The sequence below is a fragment of the Vanessa atalanta genome, chromosome 9, assembly GCF_905147765.1.
Source record: "Vanessa atalanta chromosome 9, ilVanAtal1.2, whole genome shotgun sequence".
Lineage (NCBI taxonomy): Eukaryota > Metazoa > Arthropoda > Insecta > Lepidoptera > Nymphalidae > Vanessa > Vanessa atalanta.
This window is the reverse complement of record NC_061879.1, coordinates 7547914-7575234: the sequence shown is the minus strand read 5'-3', so window position 1 is coordinate 7575234 and position 27321 is coordinate 7547914. Positions and strand designations below refer to the sequence as shown.

Genomic DNA, 27321 nt, shown 5'->3' with positions numbered 1-27321 from the left:
TTTTAGTGGGTATTCCAGTGTACTTAATGCAGTCCTGGGGACCGGCGAGTCCCACATCTAACCCCCCTTCCCCCACATTATAATAATAGATAATCTTGGAATCTTTTTACTTATTTGTGCATTTTCTCAGTCAAATTTTAAGCACGCACTAATAATCTAAACTGATGTTTGTATAATAGAATAAATGAATAAAAATAATGTCCAATGACATGATTCTGGATGTGATCAAGGGTAAAACAGGTCACGAACATGATGTATTAAGTTCCTGGAAAGTTGTGAAAAATAAAATTGGTTTAACAGAGTTCCACAAAGAGTGGAATCAGTCACAAATTAGATAAGGTATAACGCTATGCGGAAATAATGGCTGGATCTGGGATGAGCGTATTTGAATATAAATACTTTACAAGTAACGAAAATCATTCAACAGATCGATAAAGGAGCGAGTTTAAATTAATAAGACGATAATATAATATACATTCATTATTACTTATCATTTTTGTGATAATAGAAACATACTAGAGACAATATAGTAATTATTATTTGAACATTTGATTATAATATGTAAAATAAAATAAAGCATAAATTTAAACAGCTGAATTTCACTGAAAAAAGATTGAAATATGAACTCATTTAATATTAATTAATGTACAGTGGGTATTTAACGTTAAACCCCACCCTTATGTGTAAATATTTAACGCCCAAAATAATCCTAACGCTTAACACTCGTTCTAAAACCCGTTATCCACTGCAAAGCGATATGTAGATATTTTATTTGATAGATTTATTTTTATATATAAAATAGAGGGAAAGAAGGATAGGTCGGCACCGTAAGAAATATTAAGCATTTCCTAGTTAGATCCAGGTGTCACATAACTCATATTTAAATGTCGTGTCTGCTGTTTGAACAGAGAACTATCCCTTACATTGTCAATATGCCATCAACCTAGAGAGCTAAGACGCCATGTCCGTTGTGCCTAAAGTTAAACTGGGTCACTCACCTCTTAAACCGGAAACAAACATTCTTAGTATTGCTATTAGTGGGCATTACCTATCCAGACGGTCTTGCATAAAGCTTTATTTAATATTTATCAAAATCACCAAATACATCAAAGTGAAATAATGGAAAATTATTGGAAAGTCAAACTGAAAAAATAAGAAAATAGGTTTTTCGTTTGTTGTTTTATATTATGTACTAAAAACTGTCTGCAGTCGGTGCCAAGCCCTCGAGGATTTTTAACCTTTTTTGGGTCTATTTACGTACCGAGGTAGCTCGATATTCACAGACATTGTTTTAATCAATGGTATGGTTTTTTATGTGTACTAATTATAATTACTTTTGTTCATACATCTATAAGTAAAACATAGTACGTTCTTTGGGTTTGTCATCAACTTCAGTCAGATTTGTAATAATAAATATGATATTTTATAACCAACACTACCCATAACTTTTACATGGTTGGTACTAAATATCTCGATACAATTACAATACATATAATAAAATTACAGTCGACATAAACATGTGTTTTGCATTAACCTTGACGGTCCGAATCAGACTACCTCTCCGATTATAGTTGACCCGATCCTTGTTCCGCTGGCAAAGTAGGGATACACTTGCCTCTCCTGTGACTGGTAATATAATACAACAGCGCCATCTATGAGACAGTGTCATAGATGTTTTATTATAAGGAAATAGACTATTCCTTATACTACGTATTTTAGATAATGTTTGGTGAGGTTTGACCGTCATACACGACGTATAGAAGCACTTAGCACCTTTGATAATAATTATTAATAATTTTTCAATTATGTATATGCAGCGCCACTACTTAGGGGTCCACCTAAGACATATCTGAACGTAGACTTTAATTAAATTAATTAAATGGGTTTAATTTATTGCAGGACTCGCAGGGCTGTAAGCCATACGATCTGTTTAATTTAATAAATGTATGGATTCTTTAGCACTATTGCCTATTTTTGACTTTGACTTGACTTAGCTGGGGCCCCTTTGAATCCACGGGGCCCTAGGCTGAAGCCCAAAAAGCCATGTGATCGATCCGGCCCTGTTTATATGACAGCTGTAGCCGTAATTATATCAATTACTTTCCTAATACAACAAGTACATATTTTACTTTTCTCTAAAGTATCGCTATATACTTGGACAAACTTCGGTAAAAATATTAAACTTATTATGTCTATAATTATCTTATCGTGATATGGCGCTTCTCATCGCTATATTAACTAGGTGCACAAGTTTAAAGTGGATTATGATTTGCCAATTTGATACGTCGTATGAAAATATAGAATAGATTATATGAATGAACGTGATTAATTTCCTGGCAACCGGCCGATTTTAGTGGCTATATCGAATAGTATGTATTTATTTAGAAGTAGGCTAGTGATAACTCAGTGTTGTAATAATTTACATTTAATATTAGAAAAGCGCGGTTGAGATAAGAAGACACACTGACAGATTTAAAGACAGCATAATTAACAGTAATTATTATTTAGAAGGGAGTGTGAAATGATTTCCTGCCATTTCGAAATGTATTTATATAATTCACGGGCGCTTCTGCGAACTTCGTGAACTTTTAATGGAATGAAAGTAACCTTTTTGAGTAACTTAAGAAAATTATTTAATAGAAAAAATTAAACGGTATAATAGGTAGGATTTTATACAAATTAATTATCGTCTACTTAGATTTTTGATTTATATAATAATTAAACAAGCAGTAATGATTTTTCTTATCTTTTCTCTGGTTATATGTAAAACCGTGTGAGTGTTTACTCGTGAAATTATTAAAATTGCTGACCACATTTAAGAGGATTGTAATCATAAATGGACATACACACAATCGTGGACTGCATGATTTACAGCACTTTATAAACAGCTTATAAAGAGCCGATATGGCCCAGTGGTTAGTTGTTTCTGGGTTCAAACCCAGGCAGGCACCACTGAATTTTCATGTGATTTGTGTTTATTGTTCATCTCGTGCTCAGCGGTGAAGGAAAACATCGTGAGGAAACCTGCATGTGTCTAATTTCAACGAAATTCTGCCACATGTGTATTCCACTAACCCGCATTGGAGCAGCGTGGTGGAATATGCTCCAAACCTTCTTCTTCTTCTTCTTCAAAGGGAGAAGAGGCCTTTAGCCCAGCAGTGGGAAATTTACAGCCTGCTAATGCGAATAATTACTTCTCACAGTGCCAGGGACTATGGACGATGGTGACTTACCATCAAGTAGCCAATATGCTCGTCGTATATCAATTGAAATTGATTGATTGACAATTCACCTGATTTTATATTCTGCCATGGTTTTCATTCTCATTATTGATAAGACAACTAATGTAAGTAATATGAAGTATAAATGTGTACGCGTAAATTCAAGTACAGTTCTCATTTTTTTTTTGTAAAATACAATATAAAGGAATTACATTACAACTCGACGGAGATCGAATGATTTTTCAACTAGGCGTTGATACTGAATTTTGGACAGAAAGCCCCTATGATTTTGATTGCACCGCCCATGAATTCGAAATCTCAAGCCTTAAATGTATAAAAACATCATGCGATAAATCCTTAATTAGACCATGCAAAGTGGTGACGGTTCGCTATTAATATGAGTAGGTAATAATATAACGGCGTGTTTGCATGAGTGAGTTTGTTTGACTTCTTTTCATCGCCTCCACCCACCGCCGTGAAACTCAAATTGATAGTTTCAACAACTAAAGCACGCTTCAGCTTCGCTGTTTGGCCTGGAGTTATTTTTAAGAGTAGTAATATTTTTTTTGCAGAATAGACGAATAAGGTGTTTAGAATCTTTCATTATAATAAAAATATAAAATAAATTATTTTTTTCTTCTCCGAAACTTTTATAATTTCAAAGTTTCTAATATAATATCTAATAACATACATTTTATACAAATTAAGTATATTACAAAAATAATACGAATATTCATAATGATTTTAAAGGCCGGCAACGCACCTGCAACCCTGATGGAACAAAATGATTACCACCGCCCATGGACATCTGCAACACCAGGGGGGTTGCAGATGTCCATGGGCGGTGGTAATCATTTTCCATCAGGTAAGCCTCCTGCTCGTTTGCCTCCTATAATATAATATAAGAAAAGACGAATAAGGTGTTTAGAATCTTTCATTATAATAAAAATATAAAATAAATGATTTTTTTCTTCTCCGAAACTTTTATAATTTCAAAGTTTCTATTATAATATCTAATAACATACATTTTATACAAATTAAGTATATTACAAAAATAATACGAATATTCATAATGATTTTAAAGGCCGGCAACGCACCTGCAACCCCCCTGGTGTTGCAGATGTCCATGGGCGGTGGTAATCACTTTCCATCAGGTAAGCCTCCTGCTCGTTTGCCTCCTATAATATAAAAAAAAAAAAATAATGCGTCAATTTTTATATTGAGTATGAAATGGTAAAAATTATAGCAAGGAATATAAATATTGTTCTCCTATGATAGTCATTATATCATATTCGTGCCTCGTAAAATATGTTAAGGCGCCTGTCTTGCGTTGCAACTCTATACGATCGTGCCGGATTTTCGTCCCATCAGATTATGACAGTGAATTTATATTTGCAAACACACTTCTGTATACATATTTTTATAACCTTCGAAAATGGCAGCCAAAGCTGAAATTACATAAGAACATCACCATATAATGTATAACCAGTACATCCTAATTTCTGCAAAAACAAATGTATCTTCTGCCTTAAACAAATGTATCTAAAATATTTTCACATAAACTATTCGACAGATTCCCCCACAAATAAAATATTTTAAATTAAATTCAAATCAATATCAGATCACTTTGAGACGGAAACATCTAGAAATTATTTATCTATACTAATATTATAAATGCGAAAGTAACTCTGTCTGTCTGTTACGCTTTTACGGCCAAACTTTGTGGTTTTTGGTGCTGACTTTGATGAAATTTGATATGAACAAGCTTGAACCCCAAGTAAAGAAATAGACTACTTTATACACTGGGGAGGGGGGTTGATCTTAAAAATTATGTGAAGAAATGGGTGACAACTGGTTATAAATAAAACTGGCAATGGTTAAACAGCTCTATTCTGTAATAACTGTATGCACAAAGATAATAGTCATAATATTCAGTCCAGAATTATTTATGTCAACTGAGTGCAACGGCCCGTTTGCATCTATTTTAACTAAGATATTAATTAGAGGACTCATTGTATTTGCGTGCCATTGAGTATATTTTATATTTTTTTTTTTGTTGCTCCTCAGTTTAAGCCGCTCTGGATTGTAGGATCCAGATTCGAAACTGAGGATCCTGTAAACAAGATCGCCGAATGTTTTATTCTCGTTCAAACGATGTTTATCTTATTTCACTTTATTTTTACCTTTACGAAATAAGAAATCTTCGTAAAAATCGTCTTCTAGGCTAATAAAATAAATTATGAATACGAATCTAATCAGATTCTACTTTGTTTAATATACACAAAAGGCAATCATTCTAAATAGAATTACCTTCGAGCTATAAACTTAAGAGGTTTGCAATGAAAAATGAAATAAAAAACGCTTTTATAATGCCAAAGTAAAATAAATCGAACCTTTAAGGTTTGAATAAACAATAATACTTTGTAATTTTCTGAAGCGTTTTAATACTTACCATTTTTTTTTTAAATATCAACTAAATTAACGGTTGACGAAAAATCTTTTAATCGTATTGATATGATTTTTTTACATATCTTTTTCATACTGAGTTATATATTATGATGAGTTTTAGTTTATAGATGAGCAATTTATCAATAAAGAAATTGATACATTATAAATATAATGATAAATATAAACCATAAAGCATTCAGGGATAATGTAGCTTTCTATTATTGATAACATTTTTAAAATCGTATCCTTAGTTCCGAAGATTATCCTACATACAAACAAACATATTTTACCTCTTTATAATATTAGTATGGATAGAAGAAATTTTATTATATCATTTCTTAGACAGTATTCAATAACATTAACATATGTGATATAATTGACAAAAAAAAACCTATACGTTAATTGCCAGTGTGAACGTGAGTTTTTTTATTTGTTATGCTATCACGTCTAACTTTTAAAAGATTAACTTAACTATTAAACAGATTTATTTAGATTTATTTTTTGACGGTACGACCACATTATTATAAGCCCTTATGTGGCTTTTAAGTTGCCAGCACAAGCTGAGCTGATAAAATTCTATCTGAGCAAAACTTGAGACTTGAATACAGGAAAAACAAATGATAATGTACGAAAACTTTTTGCCAGTATAAAAATTAAAAATTAAAACAAGTACGTAATAATATATGTATATAATTTTTAATTAATCAGTGCAATGAAAGGCTTTAATAATAATAATTATATGGCTGTAATATAAAATCAAAAATGCAATGCCACGTTTTAACGAAATAATTAATGTGCTGATGTTGTGTATGTTTTCATATCATACCCCGATGGGTATTAGGAAACCACACTGAAGAAATATGTTCAATGAAAATCTTCCACATGTATATCCATCAATCCGCATTAGAGCAGTGTGACTATACCACGACCTCCTCTAAACCAACCTTATCAACAAAATGAGAGAAGTTGTTAGCCCAGCTATATATATTAAAAAAACGTTACCAGAACATTCCAACTATAAAGCACTTTATTCAAAAGAAAATCTGATTGGTCGTTTAATTTATTGAACGTTACGAAGCCGACGTAATAGTAAGTCCAAGATCGATAACAGACGGTCAATTGTTGATGAGGTCGCAGTTACTTGGATACAGTATGGACACAAAACATATTAGTCGATCGATGGGGGAAGTTCGGTTATATCTATGTATGTACACAAAATTGACTACGCATGACGCATTATTTTATCGTTTTGGTTATGTTGATGTGGAGATTAGAACTGCTAAGTTCTATTAGACCATTATTGTAAAGAAATGTTGAACAATGGAAGTCTCGTTTGTAGTTATTTGTATAGACAAAATAATATTTATAGTAGTACTATGGCTTTCAAATCATCATGCCATCAAATATACAGCCAGCGCTCTCCTCGTATACAAAAAAAAAATTACCTTTATAATCTTTCTGTTTTTTTTATTAATTGTTCATATTGTACGTTATTGTGATTTGAATAGACTTTAAATAGTTTAATTTATGAAGAGTTTATTCCTTCGTGATAATTCATATAATTTGTGATTAAATATCGGTTTCGGTCATGTTATCATAAAAACTACAGCTTTAAGTTAATTAAAAACATGTGAGATCAATGAAAGCATGAGCTTATGTATTACCGTAATTAGTTTTAAGTTATGATACAGTTAAATCATACAAGTATGGTAGGTATCTTATGGCTATGTTTCAATCTCCCCGAGATCATCTATTGTAGTGATGTATAAAAATTGAAGCACGTAAATGTGCTTCCTCGTCGAGTAGTCGTCGTCTTCGAGTTGGTTTGGTCGAGCTTATAGCACCACGCTGATCCAATGCGGGTTCAGTGGACACGCGTCCAGATTCCGTTAAAATTTATTTTTCACCGTCGAGCAATAGAGAAATATATTTAAGTGAAATATTTGGTACAATAACTATGAAAATGTATGTATACGAGAGTAAATGTGCCCCATGTCCGTCCTTGTGGTTCAAGCTTAATTCATACTAAATTTCATCATAATCAATTACGTGGTTTAACCGTGAACGCGTAAAAGACAGATTAACTTTTGCATTTATAGTTACTTTTATTTATAATTTATCATTTATTTCAGATTATATGTCCAATTTGTTAGTAAGAATTATCTTATTCTAGTGTTAGTACAATAAATAAGACTGAAGAAAAAGAAAACTGTTAATAATCACTGTTGCGCCATTCCGTTCGAGATTGCACAACGTTGATTGATATGCAAGTAGTGCTGCCAGCCATCATGCTAAGTATGCTGTGGGTGCTGCCACTGACTTTACGCACTAGGGTTGCGCATCCTTTACGCATCGTGGCATAAAAGCTATAATGAGCCCACAGGCTGCACGAGTAGAAAGAAGTACCGTAGCTTTAACATTTTTAGAGCATCCTGCAAACCTGTGGGCTATCATATTACTGTCCTTCGTTCCAGTTCTATGTCATCATCGTCTCTGAGGTCTGAGGTCAATATGTGTCCTAGGTAATTAAATTTAATAATAATAGTAAAGATTTTTTTTCGATCAATTTTGTCGAAATTTAATGTTTTGTATTTTTAGGGTAAAACACAACTCGTTTCAGAAATTATATTGCAGTAATCGTTTGAGAAGTTCGCTGTAGCTGGTGTGTGGTTGTGTGTGTCGCTTATGTGGTAGTTTAAGTTCAAACTTATATTCATATTATAAATTGCTTACGCTTTTTCATTACAGGCGTTTTAATAGTAAAGAGAGTTTATTTGTTAAACAAATTGATTATTTAAAATAAAATAAAAAAATGTAACCTAAAATTAATCTTTACGAGCAATGGAACGTACGATGCTTGGGCTGCCTCCGGCAAATATAATCCGAAATGAGAACATTCGCCAGAGAACAAAAGTCACCGACATCGCGCGTAGAATTAGCTCGCTGAAGTGGAATTGGGCTGGTCATGACACGTGCTAGAATTGAGACCCCCTGGGTATCGCTTGAGTGAGATAGTGTGGTGAGATGGTCGAACGATTTAAAAAAGGTGGCAGGTATGGGATCGATGCGGGCTGCCCCAGATCAGGATGATTAGTGTTCGATGGTGTTTCATTCAGCAGTTAACGGCACGAGGCTGAAAAAAAGATCTATATAAAACTGTTGATCCACAATTTTAGTGAAACCACCTTACTGTGAAATTCATAATTTTGTAGCACTTAAATATACGACTTATTGATAACTATTAACTTGACTTATGTATTCGACATAATTGAGTAAATCAGAAACACCATTTTATTTGCATAGTTTTTAAATAACAATAATAATCAAGCTCATCATTTATAATATGGGTATGGATCTTTGTATGTCTTTGCTTACGTAGATTTCATATTATTCTATCAAGATAAAATACCTATATCCGTCTTCCTTGCTCATAGACGCTTAGTGTGATAATGTTCACAGATGATTGGTTTAAGCGTTGAAGTATGAACGAAAAACAAATGAAGAAATTTAATTTTGCTTTTAGTAGAAATGTGTTTCGATAAAAAAAACTATTTTCAATTCAATCGTTTTTTTTTTTCTAGTTTTTAATAAAATATGGTCGGACTCTTTTTGTCTATTTTCAATTCCGGGGTCGTCCGTGTTCGATTCCTGGGCTGGACCAATAAAATGTGATGGATTGCCTTTCCGTAAGACTTGAAGAGAGTGGGAATTGAGAGTGCATCATAATATTATATTCCGGGTAGATGGGTAGTCTCTTAATGAGTGAGCGTATAAAATTTGATCAAGATATCATTTCAGATTGGTGAAGAATTCAGTTTATTGAGGTTTAACTTTTATTAATATTTATTGAAAAAAATATTTGAGTAGTCGAGAGCCTAAGACGCTACCGTAAAATATTTGATGGATATTGCACGTTGCTTTACTTTTAATCTCCTAATAAGCTCTTGTATTATGCAACATTGAAATGGAACTATAACACTGATTCCACGGAGACAAAATCTCAAGAGGCTATCACTGTATTACATTGTCAAGCGATACTCGGTTCATTAATACATAATTATGTGGAATTAACAGTTTAAGTTTAAAGGTAAATGATATGGTGATATCTTGGCAATATTTAACCGATATTTATAGTTCTCTTCAATTAAAGTCTTCGTTTTTAGCGCCTAGGTCCTACAGATCTCACTCACATCTCAACTTAGATTTTCTCCATGATTGACAAGTTTGTACAGGTAACAAATATAATTCCTACTTACGAAATTTAACACCTAATCATAACTAGTTAGCTTAGCTTTATAGCATAGCTTAGCGATGTAAGACGTAGGCCATATGGTTTTTTTAATATAAAGTATACAAGTTGTTATATTATAAGTCCCAGTACTGTTCATCTATATAAATGAACATAATATCTATTATTATAAAACATTCAAAAAAGCAATGCTAGTAAAATCTTTTCTCTAAGAAAAATATCGTTTTCAATCGTGTTATGATGTAAGATGTTTTAAATTCCACAAACGCAATTGTTTATTTTATATCACCGAATCGAAATCAGATGAAAATCATGATTTGATAAAAACTTCTTAGAATTTTGATCACGTCTGGAACGAAATATACGGTCGCTCATTATTTTTTCCGATTCAATATCTTTAGGAGCATGAAATATTAAAGTCATGGAGATATTTAATTTCGAAATTAAGATCGATGATCGTCATTCTCTTTCTATTTATTCTAGTCAATAGTAGATAATCAATATTCCAGCAGTAATGTCCTTTTGACCGAATTTCACATGGCACACGTGCGCCGTTTTTCTGAAATTCCACGAACTCCGTCTCATAGTCTGATGGGACAGCAATTGGATCAATCAAGTTTTGCTAACATATTCTTCTATGGTTCTTAAATAATAATAAAAAATCGTTTAAATTTAATTTTATATTCGATAAAACAAAACAGCAAAATGGTTTCATTACAATCTATTTAATGGTAAAAATCTACGATAAATTCCTATTAATTATGAAATGCATTATGCATTTCATTTGAATTTATCTATTTTTATCTATAAAAAATAAATTTAAATACCAAATATAAATTAAGAGTCAAGAGCCATTTATAAAAACATAGATGCGATCAATCTTGCACCGTAATCTCCCCTTAAGTGCTTTCCCAATATTATTTATTCATGAACAATTTGCGATGCAATCAGGTCAGATACAGCACAATGTCGGAACTGAGTTTGACTTTGATAAAATACGATTACAAACTTCGAGAGACGTTTTTACATTTTTATTAGAGGGTTGTAAATTTTGTCATACGCTTACTTGGAAATTTATAAATCACTGGATAAAGAAATTCCGATTTAATCTTCTGTGTTCGACGTATTATTCATAACATCAGGAGCTTTTTTTATAATGACGTCTTGAGTTTAGGCATTTGTTTGTATAAAAAAATTTCGTTGGTGTTTTAATTTTTACCGTTCGATATATTTATATCACACATTAAACAAGCATTACTAGTAACGATAAAAGAATGTTTCTTGGTGGTTCCTTCATTTAGAATCAACATTCACAACCGGTCACATTTAAAACGAAACCTTTAAAAGTCTACTTCAATAAATTCTAGGGTTGGTAGGATTGTATTGAATTAAGTAAAAGCAAATATACTTATAAATTGTATATTAGGTATCTGGTATAGTTGCAGGTATAATAACATAAGCCAAACAGAAAGTAAAATATGATACGATACTAACCGTAATAATTTCGATGGATACATATTATTAAGTCCTTCCTTTGATACTTTCAGTTGTATATTGGAATCGACAAGCAAAATCCGACTGAACATCCGCGAACGTCTAGCGCAGCAGAGATACCCGTTTTCGATGGCAATATTTGGAGATTCGATTCCGCGACGGATATTTATATTCTACGTACATACAATTGCATACGTATAACAATTAGATAAAAAAATATCTTTATCGTTTTAAATGAACTGTTATTAAAACTTCTTTGAATGATGGCCTTCTTTATTATTTTATGAATCGTCATCATTATTATACTTCGTCGGTTTAAAACAAATCTTTGATCTTTTAATGTTCTGATTGTAATGAGATTTATGCTTCGGTTTGAAAACTATTTTCATGACACTCACCACCGTATTGCTTGGGAGCACGTTCAACTGTCGTCGGTGCAGATAATAATCGTTAACTCTTAGAGCCTACATACATAACGTAGTTCGTAGTAGTGCGCCGCCTGTCTCATAGTAAGAACATACGACGTCCATCGCGTTTATTGTTCAGCGTTATAACGTCATTCTTACTGACCATTCTTTTCATTGGTTTTCAATTGCTTTTAGTTTTAACTGGCAGTTGTTAGCATAGATTGCATTGGGTAATTCGTTGGTAAAAGTATGCAACGTTTCAACCATAAATTGAGTATAATATTATATAAAGTTATTACTATAGAAGAGTAATTGCTGAGTTTCTTGCCGGTCATTCTTGGTAAATCCAGATTACGTAATTTCACGTTTTATTGAAATAATTTTCTGGTACGATGCATTAAATATGATTTCGAAAGGCCAGTAAAATAAAATTATTTGATTTAAGAGTAACAGCGAATAAAGCCTGACTGAAATTTGTATATACAACCTTGTGAGTTAGTTGCTAGATCAAAAATTATTTTGATCTAGCAACTAACGTACGTGTAATTTTTTTATACACATAGATAATGGCAAATACAAATAATAAATACAAATGGCAAATTTAGTCACAAATAGGATTATCATCTTCTCATCGGATGACATTGTGGGGGGTATGTGAGTGTCGTGCAAAATGAGACAACATTTCTTATATTCAAAATGTCACAAAACACAATGAGTTACTAAAAACTGAGCGTTGAAACACTGAACAGTTCCTTGACAGGTAGTAGACGGCGAACCAAGTGCGGCCAACGTATACTCTTTGCGGCCAACGTTAACTAAGTAACTAAATTGAAAGCACGCAAAAGCCTCACCACCCAGACTCTGCAAAGCGCCAGCGTGTGGCACTTGTTATTTGCTTCCGGTGATAAAATATAGAGGACTTACTATGTCCGTATTAATAGCAATAGAACACATTAATGTAATTGGTTTATGTGTAAGCTTTATGAGATGGGACCATTTCCCACTAAAACCACTCTCACCGATGAATCTGAGGACTCAATAAGGCTTCTAGAAACTAGTTCTGTCATACTTTGATACATACATGAGAAACTTACGCGAAATAATGATTTTTTTTTTAATTTAATTTTATACTCGTCCTATTAAACTTCTTCGGACCTTTGAATAATATTCGAACTTTTTGATCGATGCAAAATATTGGCAGCATATTAACAAAAAAAAAGACATTTATAATGACAACTCATTGTCAGTCGTGAAATGTATGGTGGAGAAATGTAAATTAAATTTTAGTTTTTATTTTGTGTTGTGTGTTTTTTTATATTTATGTAGTCTTTTTTGATTAGAATTTTTCATTTTAATTTTGAACGAAATTTCTTGTGATCATTTCCAATCGAGTTCAGTGAGTGGTACCGTGACTGTTCATTTTTGTTTAAATTCCGTGCGATAAATAAGTTAACGAGTTAATCATTTATAAAAATTATCAAGGTAAGTTAGATCTAAATAAATAAGCAAACTGATTGACTGATTGACTTCATGTTATTGTTCAAGTCATGATAAGTCATCATGTTCTTTTTTCTATATATTAAACAGTAAGTGCGATATATAAAAATATTTAAAGATAATTTTCAAAACATTTATTTGAAATATATCCGTCATTTAATATATTTTATTTCCTCTAAACTGAATGATTAGTATAGTGATAGACCTTATAAATGTTAATTAATTAGTACTTAATTGTTTTTTTTTTTGTTTAATATATAACATAATATCATTATGTTATATTTTTTATTTCATTAATTTGGTAATCTTTATGATATGTTCGTATAAACGCCACTGTAGCTTTTTCTTATTTTATTTTTTTTTTGAAGAAATATATAAAACCTAACCTAATCTAATTTATCTAATCTATTCCATATTGGCCCCTTAGCAGAATGTTTTTTTTTTTGCCGCGGTGGCCTTATTACGTAAGTATCAACGTAATTATAAACTATTTTATAATTTCATTTCAACGTCAAGGGTTTTTTGACTTTTATATATTATTATATTTCTACAGGCGTAATTGCCGTGCCTTTGTTGTGTCCTTCATGTAATTTGATTTACGTTACTTTAATGCGACTACATATTTTATGTCGTGATGACGTTACAAACAGCTGAGTTCACGTTTGTATCTTATTTCTCTTGTATAGTCTGAAGGTCTGAATTAAGGGTTAATTAGATACAAAGCTTATTCAGAATGTGTATTTGTAAAAAAATGTTAAAGTATAAATTAAACAACGTCGCCGTCATGAAACTTTGTTGCGAAATCAGTGTTCGTTTGAGTTAAGTTATAAATTAACTCACTGAAATTGTATATCCAATACAATGCAAATATTAACTAGCTATGTAATACAGGAATTTCTCAGCGCATATAACTATATTACACCCGGAACTCAAACCCCTCCTCCGCAGTTCTGTTGACTTAGTAAATGTACATTAGCGGAAGTTATTATTTCGACAAATTCCAACTCAGGATATGTACCTACTATAAATAAACATGAAATCCAGATCGCTTGTACCTAAAATAATATCGAATTTTGTATTTATTTGCATAAGCATTATTCATATTTATTAAATAAAACCGAAACTAGTACTTTCAGATTGAGACGGTTATGTAAAATAGATACAAAATAGCTTATGTAAAAATCATGACCGCGTGGAACGGTGGCAAGTACGATCAGTTTACAAGGACGATAAATTCGTATCATGTATGTATCCTTTTGTTTTATTATCTGAGTACTGATAATAAGTCATGTTCAATAAATTCCGAGTTATATTATAAATCTCTAAAAAATCGAAATTATCGTTCCCAAATTCACGCTCTAATATGCACATTATACATTCTTACACGCGTCGTGAAGCTCGCTCCCTTATCGAATTTTAAATCCTCTTATCGTTTACTGCATCAGCTTAAAAAATGACAAAACAGGAATCGCTATACACATTGAATTGAATATTAATACACTCATTAGGATACTATTAAAACTTTATAATTTTCTTAAGTAATTTTCAAATAAAATGCTAACAATCATGTTTTAGAAATAAAACTGGCGTATATATTTAAAGTAGAAAAAGTAATAAACTATATAAACAATGTTTTTTTAATTATTTTTCTCCCTGGAGAAACGCGTTTCCCGCGGTATGTGGGTCTCGCCGGTGCTGAGAACGCCTGATGCGCCCCAGCTCACCGGAATATCTACTAAAAAAGCGGTACCTCTACTCTCGTACGTAAAGAATAGAGAGTAACAGCCCAAATGTTTCAATGCTGAACATATATCTCTCTTGAGTCTGCATCTAGCTTGATCCGCCACGCTGCATCAATAAGACTTCGCTTCGATCGTGAACTCTTTATATCATAAGAATAATATATATATACATATACTCATCGTGTTAAATACATTCTATTTTTTCATAATAACTACTATGAGCTTTTACAAATATTTGATTGATGATGATTGATGACATTAAAAATCTTTAAGATATTTCTTTGCGTTTAACAAAATAATTAAAAAATATAACATAAGAAAGTTTTTATTGACTTCAACAAAATCAATATCTGGATTTAAAATTACAAAAAAAAATAACGTACACACATCTTCCCTGTCAAAATATATTGTAACGCATAACTTGTGCAATTAATTTCAAAAGTCGGTCCGGTTTACAAACTCAAAAATAGCTATTGAATTTTTGCCGACAAAATTCAATGTTGATTTGCACACTAAAGGGTTACCCATTATTCCCGACCGCTATCTCTTCAAAAGCCTCCGGTAACAATCTCTCTTTACTTTGACGAGTGCCTGTCTGAATACGAACAATCATTGTAATTACAACCGTTCTCCCAGCTTATGTCCACTGGACCGTATTTACACGCGCGTCACTTTCTGCTTACTGTACCCGGCGTATGTACTTCACGTAGACTTGCTTTGTCTCGGTTCCTCGCAAGTCTGTCTTGATTCGTGCTTTATGCATCTCGCTGCCTTGGATCGTTCTATTGTTATTATTTCTGCTTGTATTTGTTACACGAAGTACAGAATAATACCCGAACCCAAATACATATTCAAGGTGATATTAATTAAGTGTCCTATTCAAGAAAGCTAAAGTAATAATAACGTAAAAGAGTGAATACAATTAGGATTATATTATTTTTTACAGTTTTAAAAAAGTTAATAGCATAGCTGGCTAGCGCTTACCAAAATATAGAACTTGGTAATAAAAATACATAATTTATTTAATGATAATTAAATTTAAATAAGTTATTTTTTCTATGGAGGTCGACTTTTTCTTATTATTTTGCTGAGGTCAGATATTCATTTTATATGAAACTCACTATAATATATATATATATATAGAATACTATATTTTTTGCCAATAACTGCCAACATTTCAAAATAAAGTGTATTAATATAAGCATAACTGTATCATATCTGTAACATCGTCAACATCAACACGGTATAGCGTTTATCTATGTTTTAAAAGACTGTCAAATCGCTTTGTATACGAAAATGACAGTTTTCGAAAAGTTGAAGTCCGAGTTTTCAAAAATAATTAACATCGGCAGTAAAGGCTAAATAAGAATAGATTCGTTATAAGAAGTTCCTATAACTGATATTTCATCAATACATACTAATACATAATGTTACGACGACAATTTTTATCGGTTCAAAAATACAGAAAAAATATCATCTTTCATCATTCGCTAAATAACCTCTTTCATGTCTAACAGAAAGATTGAAATAACCTTCATTGCGACACATGGCGTAAATGCTGTTTGCCTAAATAGCATTTACGATATCATTTTTGAATATTTGTCCCTGCTACTAATTAATAATTATAATTGCTAATTCACAAATAATTGGGTATTATTTGTTTGAATATATCTGTAATAAGCTTAATTTATACGCAATATTTATTGTTTCGTTGATTTCGTAATATTTATTTTATTGTTTCTGCGATAAATTGATGTTTTATATGATTTACGATTGAATATAATATCATGAATAATTGAAGCGTAACGTTTGTTTTTATTTTTCCCTGAAAATAACTGTATTTAAAATGCGTATATTGCTTTATCATTAATGCGTAATATCAATATCAAAATGAAAATGGCCCATATTAATTTGCTTTATAAGTGTAATGTTCAAAAATGTTATGAATGTGGAAAGTTTCATATTTTTAGATAAAATGAGCTATCGTGTCTCATGATAGCGTGCAATTGCAAATCCATTAGAAATTCATAAATAAAGCGACAGACTTCGGATGATCCGACAGGATGGCCCTTCAAGAGATTACTTACTTCAACAAACCGAACTTCTTGATTCAACCGTGTTCTTTTGTAGCCTAATCTATAGACGTACTATCTTTTATGTAGGTATTAATAATCGTAAATTTTTTATAACATTCAAATATCAATTGAATTTAACAAGCATATATTAATGATATGATACAATATAATTATTAACAAGTGATTCTCCTCGAAAACGATTTCTAATATCATTGTCACACCGTCTGTGGGATATTATTACTTATAATATTGTAGTGTGACTTAATTCAAACTATTCGAATAATGTTAAGCGCATTCGTGCATTTCTCATCTCTCACAAATGATATTTTGATTAAGACACTACCGGGACTATGCGTAATACATTTACAATATATTCGTGTAATCGTGGGTTCATATATCTGGAATTATTGCACATGATGTGAAATTCGCACTGTTTTGTTTGAATTGTATTTTTATTACTATGAATCGAATTGAGTATGAGTGCTACTTATAATCAAAATACCTGTAGACGTTTTAAATGAAGCTAAATATGCTTAATAAACATTTTTATATGTTCCCACTGAAAATGGCTTAAGTTTCATTATGTATAAAATGTTGAAACTACCCCCCCGCCTTATTAAAAGTCCAGTAGCTAAGTATGAAGTTTCTTTTATCCCTGCAACTTCATGCGAAATAAGTGTTGTTTATAAAAAAATGCTGTAAAACGTCTTTGAACTTTTACAATTCCATTTTTTCTTAGAATATAAAATGAAATTCTTTGTAGGTTAAAATATTTTATAATTTAAAAATATGAAATATATTTTCTTCGAAATTTATTTTATTACGGTTATGTTTAAAATTAAGTAAAATTTTATTATCGTTTAAATTCATAGATATATTATTCGAAGCATATGTTAAATTCATAGACCCAATAAAATTGCAATTAAAATGAAGCATTAATTAATAATATTATCTAATTATATAACATACATTGATATTCAATAAGTATTTAAAACCGATATTGATGTAATATCTTATCACTTAGTGGTAGGACTATTGTGCAAGTTCAACTCAGTCTTTACATGTTCTTAGGGCTCAGTGAGCCAGTGTAATATCAGGCACAAGGGTCATAACATCTTAGTTCCCGAAATCAGTGGCGCATCGATGTTGTGAGAATTGGTTTTTTAAAATAAAAAGACGTCTTTCAATATATGACGATGTGAACAATGCTCTCTCCGAAATAGTAAATTGGTTTAGTGTTAATAATTTAATGTTAAATAGTAAAAAGTTAAAATGTATTAAATTCACTACTCCCAATGTAAGATGTGTCAAAACGAGTGTACTTTTAGACGGGCCAGCATTAGATGTTTTAGAATCAACAGAGTTCCTTGGTATGAAAATATACTCTAAGCTCCAATGGGGCCCCATATAAATAAATAGGCGAATAGACTCAGCTCTGCAGCCTATGCGGTAAAAAAAATTAGACTTTTGACTGATGTGGATACGGCTCGCCTTGTGTATTTCAATTATTTCCACAGTATAATGTCGTATGGCATCTTACTCTGGGGTAATGCAGTTGACATTAATACCATTTTTGTACTACAGAAGAGGGCTATTCGTGCAATATATAACCTGGGGCCAAAAGATTCGTTAAGAGATAAATTTAAAGAAATTAAAATAATGACTGTCGCTTCTCAATTTGTTTTTGATAATGTTATGTATGTACGCAAAAACATAAATGATTTTCCCAGAAATTGTGACGTAGATTCTATTAATACTAGAAGCAAGAATAAACTTGTTACTCTAAGTACCCGATTACACAGCGTTAGTAACTCTTTTTTAGGGCAATGTATACATTTTTACAACAGGATCTCAGAAAACGTTCAAAATTATTCAATTATAAAATTCAAAAGAAACGTTAAAGAGCGTTTGTGTGCTAAAATATATTACAACACTAATGACTTTTTAGTTGACTGCACTCCTTGGGAATGAAATGATCGCCTCTAGGCTGTTTCAAATAACTAAAATATAATTATTATTGTACATGCAAAATGGAAATATATATATATATATCCCGCTGAGTTTCTTTCGCCGGTTCTTCTCAGGTCCGAGGTGTTAAATCGAAATCGGAACCGAATCGGTGGTAGATTTTTGACTATCAATAAGCAAGTGTAAACATTATGTATGTATGTATTGAATAAAGATTTTTGACTTTGACTTTGGTTAATATTTCTTACAGCATCGGACGGTAATCATCATTTACCATTAGGTAACCACCTGCCCGTTTGCTTAACTATCCTGTCAAAAAAGTGTATCTTTACTAATCTCCTCTTTTTTTCATTTAATAAATGTTTCATCAATTTTCATAGATATTGTCAATGTAACCGACGCGCCTCTAACTAAGGAAACTAGATGTCATGTCCTTTGTACGTGTAATTACACTGACTTACTCACCGGTGAAGCCGGATCACGGCAATGTAAATTAATATTGCATGGCAGTTTAATATAATGGTTAAACCGCAGCCGGCGATTAAGAGTTGGGAATGAGATATTCACCTATCTAGGTATTATCACATTAATGTATGACGATGAAATATTTATTTTTGTTTCATTAGATTAGACTTTATACTAGTAATGATACTAGTAATTCATACCACTACTAAAAATAAACAGCAAATTGTTAGGAATGCTAGTTCTTGCGGTGAATAACGCTTTTAAAATAGTGTTGAATATTACGAAAAACCATAAATCAAAATAAAAAATGATAATAATGAAATGAAAATGTACATTGCTAATATTTTCCATTAAGCTATCCTTTCATAATGTGTGTTTTTTTTTAATTAATTAAGAAAAAACACGTATAAAGCAATACTTAATAATAATGGCTTAGCAAGTTACATCACTGCGTAAAACTAATAATGTATTAAAATATGAAAAAGTTAAGACCATTTTATATTTCACTTTATTTATTTCACTTTATTCCTTAAAGGCCGGCAACGCACCTGCAACCCCCCTGGTGTTGCAGATGTCCATGGGCGGTGGTAATCACTTTCCATCAGGTTAGCCTCCTGGTCGTTTGCCTCCTATAATATATAAAAAAAATAATAATAATGCGTCAATTTTTATATTGAATATGAAATGGTAAAAATTATAGCAAGAAATATAAATATTGTTCTCCTATGATAGTCATTATATCATATTCGTGCCTCGTAAAATATGTTAAGGCGCCTGTCTTGCGTTGCAACTCTATACGATCGTGCCGGATTTTCGTCCCATCACATTATAACAGTGAATTTATATTTGCAAACACACTTCTGTATACATATTTTTATAACCTTCGAAATATAACATAAAAACAATTAAATAAAAATAATAATAATTTGCACGTATACAATAAAATAAAAATTGTGTCTGTTTTCATGGTGTAAAATATGAAATCTATTTTTATAACTCTCCTTCCCTCCTCTCTCTAGTGTATCTCTTTAACTTTCTCGACCTTTATCAATTACGTTACAATATTAAAATAGTCTAAGAAATAGTTTTTTGTTGAAGTTTAATAAATATCTATATTTTAAAAATGTTGCTAAGTTTAATTTATCGTACGTACTATTAAATTTCCTTTTTTGAAAAATTATTCATTTATAATATAATCAGCAAACATTACACTTAATAAAATCAATTATACTTCGTTGGAACAGACAAATTCGAAACGTCAATGTCAAAATGATTTTCTCGTTTCCGTAACAATGGAGGGGTTTTAATTTCGAGCCACGATTGTTCTCTAACGAGTGCCGAATCGCTGACACTAGCGTGCGCCAATCATCGTGCACGGCTCAATTTGTGGCGCGCCGAATGATAGGCGAAGCGGAGGCGTTAAAAACCCTTTATAATTACCACACGTTTCAGCTTATAGTTTACGTTGGTATCATTTCATATACATAAAATATAATTCTCAATTCATATTCATAATATCGAATAAGTTGATATTTATATGTATACTAAGTACTAACCGCTGCCCAATTAAATTATAAATCATAGTAATAATTCTTATGTTGTCAATGCGCTGAAACATTATAGTTTAATTTTAATTATCGCTTATGACTACGAGTATTTTATCATAATACAGTTATTATTCATCCTTATCCTTTTATATCGGAATACAGAAATGCAAAGTATTCCCTTTTGTTCGTTGAGTAATTATTGAGAAAGGATAGGGGAATTTAAACAAACTCGACCGTATTGTTATCTGTGGGGTGTAATGAAAAATATCTCATTTTTTATTTATAACAGTGAAGTATGTGAATTCGCGTCCGTTAGCCGGTGATTATTGGGTACGATTCAATTGATGGCAACCCGATTGAAAGGCATAGCGGAAGCGTAAAGAACCATTACCATCTATGAAATCCGTTATATAATTCGTACCGATTTGTTGTATCCTTAAACATTTTTTTGAATAGTATGTTATATAAACATATATAATTATAAGGAATTATTTACGTCATCTCCATCAACTTTTTTTCAGCAGAACATTTTGTAATTTTATTGTTTGGATGACATATACCTAATGCAATATCTTAAAAATACAAATATGTTTTTTTTTTTTTTTTTAATAATTATATTATATATTTTACTCGTGACAAAGCTTTATGCAAACACATATGGACCCACGTTATATATTATATTTCACCGCCCACTATCCTCCTCGAGTCCTTGCCCACTCATCATCATCGATAGTCTGTTACTTTAATTTAAATGAAATAAGGCAATTATCGTATAATACCCACAACTATTATTGATAGCTCTCATAACTGGAACGATTTATTAAAAATAACTGATCTAAATCGAACTTTGTTTCTCAGAATAATATCGTTGATCAAATAATAAATCAATTATGACTGTACGACGATATATCGTTACATTTTCTTATAGAACCCAGCTAGCCAATGCGTTATGGACAATATGCTAAGAAGTGACATACGAACACATCCGTAGCACAAAGTTGGAACATCGCCAGCGACGGTCATTCATCACTAAACGCCCAATAGCTTTTTAACGTTCGAATGAAATGGAAAAATAAACTGCTCTTAGATTTTTAATGTAACGATTTTATTGACGTTTCGAATTTTGTCCAAAAGTATCATTTATATTGTAACTCTTTATCTTAAGTCATCTCTACGCAAAGGAATCGCTATAATAAAATGTTTAACGCTTGCAAGAAACTTGCAAGTAAGTGTCAACGACGAGGGTGCCCTTTGTGAGCAGCATATTTACTGTTCGTTACTTGCTTTATTTTATGATACTTGAAGCGTAATACTGTAGCTTAATTTAATTAAAATAATAATTGAATACGTCCTTGTTAAAATATACGGTTAATAAAAATATATATAGTTCTTATGGTTGATATATTAATACAGTTTAAAAATTTTAAAACGCACCTCTCTGTCCTCACCCGAAAAAGATAGAATCTTTAAGCGAACGTATCAGTTCAACTTTTCTCGTTAACAAGGGTGAAAATGCCCTCCTTGTGGTTCGCTCATTATTTGATTTACGGAGCATCTGTCATCACTTTCCCTGAGAGCGATTAGGGGATGATGACGCCGGTGGCATCTTAAGATACTGAAGTGAGAACTTCATTTGACATTTATAAATAAGCATAAATTATAAAATGATATTTGTACCTACTATTCCGTATAATATTATGCAATTAAAATTCGATGTTTCTTTTACGATTTTAAGAAAATATAAATAGGTCGGTAAGGTATACTTTATTTTAATGCATTATAATAAATAACTATAAAAGCAGTTCTATTACTTTTGCTAATTTTTTTTATTTACTATTCTCAAAAAGCTTGTTTATTTTTTCTTATAAAATTAATATTCCAGGAATATTTCATTGCGTTATATTATTTAAATGTTCGTTATATTATTTATTTTTATTGAAAAAAAAAATACGTTTTACATATAGCATGACTACAAAATGTACTTATAAACTAAACAGACAGGGCCGAAGCGCTAAAAAAAGCTTATTGTATTCAACAGTTAAATTCTATAATGTAACTAAATGATTTAACAATCAAAATAAAACTTAAATAATGTTTATTAAACTTATATAAAAATGTCAGCTTATTCACAATAAGTCAAAAGTAAGATCATTTTACAACATAGAAGGATATTTCTTACTTATTGATTGACAAAAAATTGCCGTGACCGAGTCGCCTGACGCGGCAACCGTCTTTACAGTAATATATTGACTTGTATAGACTCTTTCGATGAGTGCAAATCCAAACGGGCTGACACTTTCCGATATCGACCATTAATATTATTTTATTCACTACTCGATACTCAATCAATATTAATATTACGTTTATCGATATTATTTCTACATAGCATTGCATGGATGGATCCAAACAACAAAACCATGCGTAAACCACGTTCATATGAAACAGTTACGGTATGGTCCCGTGATGTTTAAAAGGCAACCGTTGCATATGAAAAGTACTAAAAAGCATTACTAATATATGTTTATCGGGATTAAGTATATAACAGAGTACCACGTTGTATCCTAAAGCTATAGACATAAGTAAATAGAAGTCAATTGTTTAAACAATTCAAATTCTAACCACATTTGCAACAATTGTCCCAATTAAAGATTATTCCTATTCATTTCAGGTTTCTTCAACAGTCGGCAAGCTGGCGCAAATAAGTGAGTACAAAGACTTTTATCGCCACTTTGGAAAGCTGTATAAAGGAACTGTTTTCTTATCTTTCCCCTATCTGAATCCGTTAATTGTTATTTCAAAAACTCTCGAGTCAAAGTAAGGAAAAACGTTGAATCGAATGACTTTTACGTAACAATGGATCTGTTTCGTGAATATTATCACGTAAGTAGGTAGATTTCGTTTTATTGTTTATATGTGATTTGATTTTTTATCTTTTAATATGGATTGGTTGGGAAAATGAGACACCCGTTTTGATTTATCCTTCGGCTATAGTGTGGTGCTGGAAGAGTTTGACCTGACACTCTCAATACTCCATGGGATATAAAATGTTATTAAATGACAAGTAATACTCGCCCACTAAAGTTTACAGTGCATTTAATTTTTTCTTATATTTCTAAATAGGTCATATCATCATACTCATCAATGCTCAGGCAAATTTAATTATAAATATATATCATATTAAAGTTAAAGAACGTTTTCCAGTAAAACATTGATAATATGATTTTGAAATATGAAAGTATCGTGTCTAATTTAAAGGGAATACAGACGTATTTTTATTATTTTCTTACAATTTAACCAGTCTTTGAGTTAAAACTAAAAGTAGGCGCTGATATTATTTAAGCAAAAAAATAAATACTCATTTTAATAATTATAAATATAGCAAGAATATTCTTTGAAAAAACCTGTTTTGATATCATTACTATCATTCATCACATCTCACTATTGAACAGAAATTGTACATCTGATTTTTCACTATAATGCGTCCTGCGCAGTTAGCTATTACCTATCTCTCGAGAATTATCATCATAGGCTGATCACTTTTATCGTGCATCATTCTCGAAAACTTTTGAGTAAGTTCCTTATACCTCGTCGGTGAGTAAAATATTTTTTAAGGTAACAATTAATATTGACGATCGTCATTTTTTAAACATGAAATACATAATTGTTGTTCAAGTTCTGTTTATAAATAAAAGGTTTGGTTGCCAATAGCTATTTTCATATTTACCCTAAAAGGAAAAATGCTTTAGTTAAAAAATATTTTAAAAATGACTCAGAAAAAAAGTTAAAGCTTTTTTTTTAAGAATATAATATATTAGAATCGACATGAAAATGGAACGTATTCTTTCATGTAATGAAACATTGAAAATAAATTAATTTTGTCGTATTTAATTTCGAAATATCAATTTATATGTAAAGTTTAATTATATATACCGTCGCGTTTGTCAGGTTTCACAAAACTTCGCTAGAGCTTGACAATCAATACTTAAAAGTAAACTTTACAAGAGGAAATCGAAGAAGTTGAATAGATTGCTTGAGTTGCGATTGAAGTCTTTGGTAAGATATTAGTGTTGTATTATTACGTTTTATTAGTTCTACAGTTGATAGCTATTTATGTGTGGTAGTCTAGGCGGAATAAATATTTGGTACAAGTGTGTATTTGAGGTTAAATCTATCTTCGTGCATCTGTGTGTCAAACTTGACATAATAAGACATTTATTTATATTTACTACTTATTCTTTGACGTTGGACTTTGTGCAAGTCCCTCTGGGTAGGTAAAACATGTACTACTGCCAAATAGCAATACTTGATATTGATGTGTTTAGGTTCGAAGGCTGAGTGAGCAAATGTAATTTTAGGGACAAGGGACAAAACATATTATGTCCTAACTTAGGTGGCTCATCTACTATCTTAAGTTACGATGTAACAACATTTTTGTACAGCACCAATGTCTATGGCTGATGGTGATCACTTGTCCATCGGCTTCTCTTATAAACTAAATAATTTGCATTATTATACCATACTTTTGCCATGAGGTTTCGGACGTGTTTCGTGGTAATTCTTGCCCCTTCGAACATTTTTACACTAAAACTACAAATAATTATTACATAAATAGTATAAGGTAGTTAAAAAACCTATGTATGTCAGTTATCTCATCTCATCATCTCATTAGTCATTCAATCACTCAGTGCTAGAGAATTATGCGGAAGCTACTATACGATGGATCAGACAGCTGGAAGTACAGATTCCAGGCTTAATCTCCAGCTTGGGACTGTAAAAAGGTCATCGCGTTTTCTATCAAGATATATTCTGTACTAAAGAAATGCACTATTGGTGCTACGCCTGATTCTTTTCGTTCATTTTTGACCATAGTTGTTCCCTGTAACTGAAATTCAATCAAGAAGACAATATTAATTAAGAACTAATTAGTAAAATATTTAAACGATCTTTGAGATTTATTTTAGCTCTCAAATTCTATTTCATTTATATCAATGTAAACAGATTATTATTGGAATCTATAGAAAATTTACAACTCTTACTATTTACAATTTTATATTGATTTAAGAAGCTTGTTCTCTTAATTTTGAATCGTCTTTATGTATTTAGTTAGTTTTTAATGAAAGTGAATTCCATTCAAATGAAAAAGATTACTAAGAAAAACAGATACACGGACTGTGCAGTATAATCTATGTTAATGAATAAAATGTAGACAATATTATATTAAATATAAGTTCAGGAAATTTAAAAATTGTATTAAATTGTGAAATGGTTACTTAAAATTTTATATGAGAAATCCGTTTGATACCACAACTACCGTCGTACGCTACTATTAAAAGCATTTTCTTAAGAATTGCAAGTAGGTACGAATAGGCATTGAATTACGTTCAATGATCGTATAAAGTCGATAAACTCTTGCCGGTGGGGAAAAGTTCAAGTCGTATTTCTTTTAAACTCCAACAAATGTAAGAAGTTTTTCGTCTTATAATATTAGCGAGGGCTTAACGAAAATACTATTTGTATAGAGCTTAACAATGAACAAAGAATATTATAAAAGTGGCATCGCTACTACACGCAGGTGACTGGATTCCAATTTTAAATGATACATACAAATATTGCTTCTTTATTTGACTGTTCTATATTTTTAAGCAGTATGCAACAGTAATATATATTATAAATAATTTTTTTTATAAATTTGTAGTCTCAAATAAAATATTAATTTGACGTGTTATTATATAGGTTTACTATTAAGCTGAACCCAACGGTAAAACTCTATTTAGTGCCTTCTAAATGATTTTATAATTTGAGTGATATAAAGGCAACCGAAACATAATTATTCTAACATAACAATCGATTTTTTGTTTGTTTCCTCTGTAGTATGGATCATATAAAACCTTAAAAATATACAAACATTTTAATAATCTAGCATAAAATGCCCTTAATATTATTTTGAAAATTGTCACTCTATTGTAAAAGTTTGAAAATTTAATGATAAAATGTTATTGGAAAACTAATCTTCAGTATCAAGTTAGCAATCACGAAGCAAATGCACCTTTCAAATAATTCTCTGTTCCGACGGTCTCAAGAAAACCCATGGATCAGGATGTTGAAACTCTTTTGTTTTTTGACCGTATGAAAGAAATTTTATCGAAATCTTCCCATAAATATGAAAATTTGATTCATTTTTTAAGCCGCTTACGGGCTTATACCACAT

At 31.1% G+C, this 27321-nt stretch overlaps 1 protein-coding gene across 1 annotated transcript in view; it reads left to right on the top strand.

Annotated features, from left to right (window-relative positions):
* Nucleotides 1-27321, top strand: part of LOC125066642 (CUGBP Elav-like family member 1) — a 384532-nt gene that overhangs the window by 9325 nt on the left and 347886 nt on the right. The window contains exon 2 of the mRNA XM_047674844.1: nt 23782-23815. The gene's annotated coding sequence lies outside the window, so the exon portion shown is untranslated. The remainder of the gene's footprint in view (nt 1-23781; nt 23816-27321) is intronic.